At 31.4% G+C, this 7,394-nt stretch overlaps 1 pseudogene; it reads left to right on the top strand.

Annotated features, from left to right (window-relative positions):
- The first annotated feature begins 6,188 nt into the window (after positions 1 to 6,188).
- Positions 6,189 to 7,327, top strand: LOC129297020 (probable F-box protein At4g22030; annotated as a pseudogene).
- Positions 7,328 to 7,394: the final 67 nt, after the last annotated feature.

Consider the following 7,394-nt stretch of genomic DNA (forward strand, 5'->3'; position numbering starts at 1 on the left):
AGCTTTTGCAGATTCATAAAATCACCTTCTGGGAAACCTTTAACTTCTGAATATATATTAATACAATTTGTGAAAATAGCAATTTACCCTATTAATTTCAATATGAGATATATTTACACAAAAGAAAAAGATCTATCAAGATCTAATAGAGAATAAAATAAAGATATATCAAAGAATAATATAATAACAAAAAATAAAATAGTTATAATCAAATTAGTTGTAACTAGCTACTTTAACTACACAGAATACTATATAAAATCAAAAATCTAATATTACCCTATGTTACCCCCTACAAGCTGAAAAATGTATGTCACATATGCTTAGCTTGGATAGAAGATCATTGAAAGAATTAGCTCCAAGAGGCTTAGTGTATATATCAACAACTTGATCCTTTGATCAAATAGGAAGCAAATGGATGATACCAACTTGAAGATTATTAGGAACAAGATGATAATCTAGCTCAATGTGCTTAGTGCGCTCATGAAAAGTAGGATTGGAGGCAATATGAAAAGCAAACTAATTATCACAAAAGACCAATATAAGAAAAAGATGAGAGATATGATGGTCTTTCGACAAAAATAGCAACCATTGTAACTCACAAGTCACATAACCAAGAGCTTAATATTCAACCTCAAAAGAGGAAAAATGAGAAATAATGGCTTGTTTCTTCGAGCACCAAGAAATCATATCTTTGCAAAGAAAAATACAAAAGCTAGTAATGGAAAGGCAAGAGTTAACACGACCGGCCCAATCAGAGTTAGAGAAATCATTCAATTGGATAACAAACTCAACAAGAAAAAATAAGCCTTGGCTAAGAGAAGAATTAAGATAACAAAGAATATGATGAATAGCTTACAGATAAGTACTACATAGATCATACAAAAATTGAGATAATTGGTAGATAGCAAAAGCAATGTTGGGCGAGTTGTTGTCAAATAGAGGAGACAGCTAATAACATGCTAATAAGCAAATGGATCATCAATAGGAGTACCATCATCTTTAAAGAGCTTGGCAGACTTGTCCATAGGGATAGAAGTTAGTTTCCAAGCAAGATAACCACAATAAAAAGAATGTCTAAAGTAAATTTTCATTGGCAAATGGATATACTAGAGGATGTTCAAGCTATTTCCAAACCAAGAAAATAGCGAAGCTGACCTAAATCCTTGTTTCTAAAAGACTAATCAAGAAGACTTTTAATATTGGCAATCTCAACAGAATCATTACCAGCTATGATAATGTCATCAACATCAACCAATAATACTGTAAATAAAGAATCGATCTTCTTGAAAAATAAAGAACAATCAACTTTAAACTGAAAATAACCATATGAAGTAAGAGCAGTTGTAATCTTAGCAAACTATTGGCAGTTAGCCTACTTCAAACCATAAAGAAACTTTTGAAGTTTGCCAATAGTATAGGGTGATGGAGAATTAAATTAGGAGGAAGAACCATATAAACTTCCTCACCCAAATCAATATGAAGGAAGGCATATTGGACATCTAACTACCCTAAGAGCTAAAAGTTAGCAGCTGCCAATGCCAAAATTATACGAACTATGGTTATTTTAGCTATAGGTGAAAAAGTATCAAAATAATCAATCCCCTCAGTTTATATATAACCTTTAGTGACTAAACAGGCTTTATACATATTAAGAGAATCGTCAGCCTTAAACTTTTTCTTAAACACCCATTTACAACTAATAAGATGTTTCCCAGGAAGGAGTTCAGTTAAAATCCATGTATTATTTTGCTAAAAAGCAAAAATTTTGGCTTGCATAGCTTCCCTTTATTCAGGATATTTCACTGCTTGATTATATGTCTTAGGCTCAAAGGAAATAGAAACAGAGAGAGAACAAAGTGTTTGTAGGAAGGAGAAAGGCAACTATAGGAAAGGACAGCAGATAAGGGATAACAAACACCTAGACTAAAGGGAAAAGATGGTGTTGATATGAGGAATGAACAATGATAATCATGCGAGTAGGATGGAGGGTTATGGGACTGAGAAGAACAACATAAAAGCAAAGAAGAAGGGACATCAGTAGAAAAATGATATGAAGAGGTAGGAGAAATGGGAGCTAAAGAATTTAGAGTAATAAAAACAGTAGAATTAGAGGCGGATTGGATGATAAAGGGATCATGATAATCAAGGTGAGGTGTAAATTGTGGCAAAGGAAAATCAATAGAAGAAGAAGTTGAAGATGAAGAAAAACGAAATTTTGTCTCATAGAAAATGACATGCTAACTAATGAAAATATTACAAGAATGCAAATCAAGACATACAAAACCGTTGGTGCCAAGGTGAAAATCAAGAAAAACACATTTCCTAGCTTGATGGTCAACTTTAGTGTGATGAGAAATAAAAGTAAAAGCAAAACAAAGAGAACTAAAGACACGAAAAATTAAAAAAAAATCAAAGGATGCATTATAAAGATTTGTAAGGTGTTTGTCGTTGCAAAACAAGGGTGGGAAGGCGATTAATGATGTGAACCACATGTAAAATAGCATAAGACTAATAAGCTAAAGGTAAATGACTTTGAAACAATAAAGCTTTAGCTAGCAACATTAAGAATATGCTGGTATTTATGTTTCACAACACTATTTTGTTCAGGTGTTTCATATAAGTTGTTTGATGAGAATGCCTTTTGAATCAAAGAAAAAATGAATGAGAAATTCAGGACAATTTGTCTAAGTGAATAATTTTTATAGCAAAAGAAAATTAATTTTTTAGAAATAGAATGGAGCGCTCCAAATGAGTTCTAGTTTTAGATTTTAATTTTATCAAAATGATCCAAATAAAGCGAGTAATTGACAATAGTCAAAAAATAATGATGACCATAAACAAAAGCGATATTAAATAGATCCTAGATATCAACATATAAAAGTTCAAGAGGATGAGTAGTGTGAAAAACACTAATAGTAAATGATAATTTTTTTTTTTTGCCAAACATCGCAACTTTTATTTAAAGTAGATTTACAAGTTATTGAAGATTATTTTTGACCTAAAATAATAATTGTAGTAGTGGAGGCATGTCCTAACCTAAGATGCCACAAATCAAAAGAAGGTATAGATTTAGAATGTAAAGTAACAGGAGAAATTAAAAAAGGTGAGAACCTATTTTATGATCTTGAAGAACATAGAGACTATTCTGAACCTCAGCTATACCAATCATCTTCTAAAACTCTATGGCTTGAATGAAATAATGAGTGACATTGAGGATTAAGAAACAATGAAGGTGAAAAATGAGTTTATAAGCACAAACAAAAGATAGTCAATATGAGGAATAAACAAAACATTGGTAAGATAAAAATTAGAAGAAAGATAAATGATTCTAGAATGATGAGCCGGAACAATAAAATCATTAGGTAACTAAATAGAAATAGGAAAAAATAAAACTAACTCAAAGAAACTATCAATAAAAATATATATATGATCAATTGCGGACGAAAGGTGTTTAGAGGAAAGTAAGTGAGATATACCTAATGTTAAAGATGCCTTGATAGAAAGAGGGGAATGAGAGGCAATCACAAGATTAATTTTTGCCGAAGGAGTTAATGAAGTAACAGGTGCAGGGGTTTGCATAAGAGTGAGAAGCTTGTTGTTTGATCCCAAATGAATGGAAGAGAGGCAGAAGAAGATGAGGAATGAGCAATTCCATTAGCAGGTATAGAAGGATCCAATCATAATGGTGGAAGGCAGAATGATGAGTTTGGGTGCCATAGGGTTTTAGAAGCATCAAATAAAGTAGAGAAGGAAAACAATGAACTAGCTCTAGTATCATGATACAATTTATACAAATGAAAAAGACCTATCAAGATCTAACGGAGAATAAAATAGAGATTTATCAAAAAATAATATAATAACAAAAAATAAAATAATTATAATCAAATTAATTATAACTACCGTAACTATACAAAATAATATATATAAAATGTATACAGTAGAATAAATCACGTTCCGAGTTGCTGCGGCCATGGACTCAAAGGGCAAAAATAATATCGAAGTTTTTTTGTAGAAATTTACAAGCCCACTTTAATTACAATGAATAATGAGAATCTAACCATTACGTACATTTTTCACTGCCAAAAAAGATTTAAGAATAAAAAAATTAAAGTCATATGTGACTGCTTTTAATTTTTAACTCTTGATCATGTGATTTCAAAATAATAACCGTTTGCTATAATTATTCGTCAAATTTTGCTAATTTTTCGTCAAATTTTTCTTGTGCGAGGTACGAAAACATTCTATTTTTCTTACTATTTTTTTTTGTTAGATGATATACTTCGCTGAATATATTATTTTAAAATGGAAAAGTACAATAAATTTTTTTTCCAAGGAAAAGTACAATAAGTTTACTTTAATTGATTTTGTATCAGAATCATCATGGGACTTTGATTTTCCATTTTGATGGTGTTGATTTTAATTTTAATTAAATTTTTACAGTATTGTTACAAATTAAAATGGGACAAAAGTTTAAAAGTGTAATATTCCCTTTAAATTATTGTTTGACGTAATTATTCATCAAATTAAAATCTGATAATTCAGAAATTAATAAAACAAATAAACTAATCAGCTCACTTGTTAAACGGCTATCGTTTGGTTTGTTGACCAAGCTCAGTCTCAAAGAAAATCTTACGTGTTACAGACAACCATTATTCAAATTAGGAACAAGTAGATGGCTTGACGATCTAATTTGTCCTACATGGAGAAGTTCAGCCCTGGCCCCCGTGACCCTTTCTACTCTTGACAAATCTAATTAGCGATAATATAATTTTCAATCTCTCAAGTTTTTCTTAATTATTAGTTTAGTCATTAAATTTCTATTTAGTTTAATTCAATTCTTACAGTTGATTGAATTAAGAAAATTATAACGATAAATTATATCAAACTAAAAAAATTATAAAAATCAAAGTATTCTGAATTAAGAAACTATAGACTGAAATTTTTTTATTAAATAAAGACGGGGTTATTTTTATTCAAAGTTTAGGAACTGGATTTATAATTGATAAAAGTTTAAGAATTCCGAGTTATATTTTTAAATTTCATTATTTTAGTCAATAATTACTACTTTCACTAATTAATATACGCATGTTGTTTACTTGTTCGTCCCCAAAAAGTTCGTAAATAAATTAAAGTCTTAGTCATGTAATTCAGTAGGGGGAAAAAAAAGACCTATTATGCTTTTATAATAATATGTAATTGATATAATAAAGTCATAAAAGTTAGACCTCATTTTTTAAAAAAAAAATAGAAACAAGAATTTAAATTACTTTTTCCATAATGTATATTAGTAACCATTTTAAACTACTCTAAACAGCCAATATGGCAATATTATATTACTTTTTTCTAAAATATATTTAAACATAATATTTTCAATAATTTTTATTATTAAAATAATACACTATATTTCTAAATAAACAACATTAACAATTTAAGATTGCATATTTTATTATTTTTTTCAAATATATGTTAAAATTCATAAATAATTAAAATATTAATAAGAATAATGAAGTCATTAATGTCCAATCATGCACAAATGTTTATTTCTTTCCATGACATGCTGCATAAAATTATCTGATCATACCCATATTTATAAAGTAGTGTTTGAGAAAATTTTCACATAAATTAGGAAAAATTATTATATTGTTTCGTTTGTTAAAATATGTCAATTTTTTATTATATCCTTACTAATTAAAAGGACATAAATATTATTATGAAAATTGTAGCTAATGAAACACACGACAAACGCTTTTTATTTGAGAAAGCTAAGGCTATATATCATGCTTTCTCAATTTTAATATTATCATTAAAATTAAAGTGTAAAAATGAATTATTATTATTATTATTATTATTATTATTATTATTTTATTATTTTTGTAATACACCTTATATTTTTTTTTATCTAAGCTTTTTTTGGCAAACAAATAATTCTGAGTTAAGACAAGGACAGAATCCTATCCCACAAGCGCGTATGCGTCAAATCATTAAGATGAAAAGACTAAAAAGGGCCAAAAATAACGAAGCAGAGATCTTAACATTTTCAACATCGCAACTTATACGTAGCACTGAACCATGCATGTCCTGTAGTGTTATACAGATGATCAAACTCAAAGTTAGACCATCGAAATTTCTGAAATTGAAAATTATAAGCTACTATGTGGTAAGGAACAAGTCAGATACATTACAATACAATGCCCGGTCCAGTATTCATCATATTATTCAATTACTGAGTCAACGTTCAACATTTTCTCCCCACCCTTGGCTTATTATTCCTTCCCTCCCATTTTGGTTCAATTCCCATTTCCTTATAAATATCACCCACCCATTTCATCCCCATCCTCATTCAAAATCCGAAAAACTGACCTTTTAATTTTCCTAGCTCCTCCCATCGTTCTGCAACTTATAATCTCATGTCTTCCTTACAAATCTCTGCGTCATTTTGTTCCTTTTCTTCTTCTTCTTCTTCTGTCAAGAAAGTTAACCGCCATTAATGTCCCTAAGCTCCCACGAGTTCATTTCTCGCATCCAAAAATGCACTCAACCAGCACTACAAAGCTGGTTCGGGAACTGCATGGATCCATAGACGCAACAGTCCCATCACAACTAGATGTCACCTCCACATCTACACAATATACGATGATCCCTACAAAGCTAATATTCAACTGCATGCAATTTTAGAGGCCGTGTCTGACAGAATTGAAATGCACAACAACATGGGAGAGCAACGAAACAACTGGAACACACTTCTTTTGAACTCCATCAATATGATGACCCTCACTGCCACAACCATGGTTGGTCTCAACACTGCCATTGACAACTCTGCCTCTCAAATTATCCTCCACTCTCTTGTTCACTGCAGCCACGGGCATGCTTCTCATCATGAACAAGATTCAACCCTCACAGCTCACCGAGGAACAACGAAATGCGACTAGATTGTTCAAGCAGCTTCACAATGAAATCCAAACCACGTTAGCTGTTGGAAATCCTACTGAGGAAGACGTCAAGAATGCCATGGAGAAGGTTTTGGCTCTTGACAAGGCTTACCCACTTCCTCTCTGGGAGCTATGCTCGAAAAATTCCCTTCGAAGTTCGAGCCTGCTGTCTGGTGGCCTCAAACTAAAACTAATGAAGTCGTTAAATCCCAGACCAAAATGAATATTAATGGATGGAGTCCAGAACTAGAAACGGAAATGAGGCAGATAGTTGAAGTGATGAAGAGAAAAGACGTGGAAGAGTATGAGAGGCTAGGAAACTTGGTTCTCAAGTTCAACAAACCTTGGCCGTATCAGGTCCTTTACTCACTGGGATTGCAGCTTTAGGTTCTGCTTTAGTGAGCCATGGCTCGTCCTGGCCAGGCCCATTGTGGCGGCCATGGCTGGGTCGTTGGCGGCTTCAAT

The sequence above is a fragment of the Prosopis cineraria genome, unplaced genomic scaffold (genome assembly GCF_029017545.1).
Source record: "Prosopis cineraria cultivar Desert tree isolate PC_DT_omini unplaced genomic scaffold, ASM2901754v1 PC417, whole genome shotgun sequence".
NCBI lineage: Eukaryota > Viridiplantae > Streptophyta > Magnoliopsida > Fabales > Fabaceae > Prosopis > Prosopis cineraria.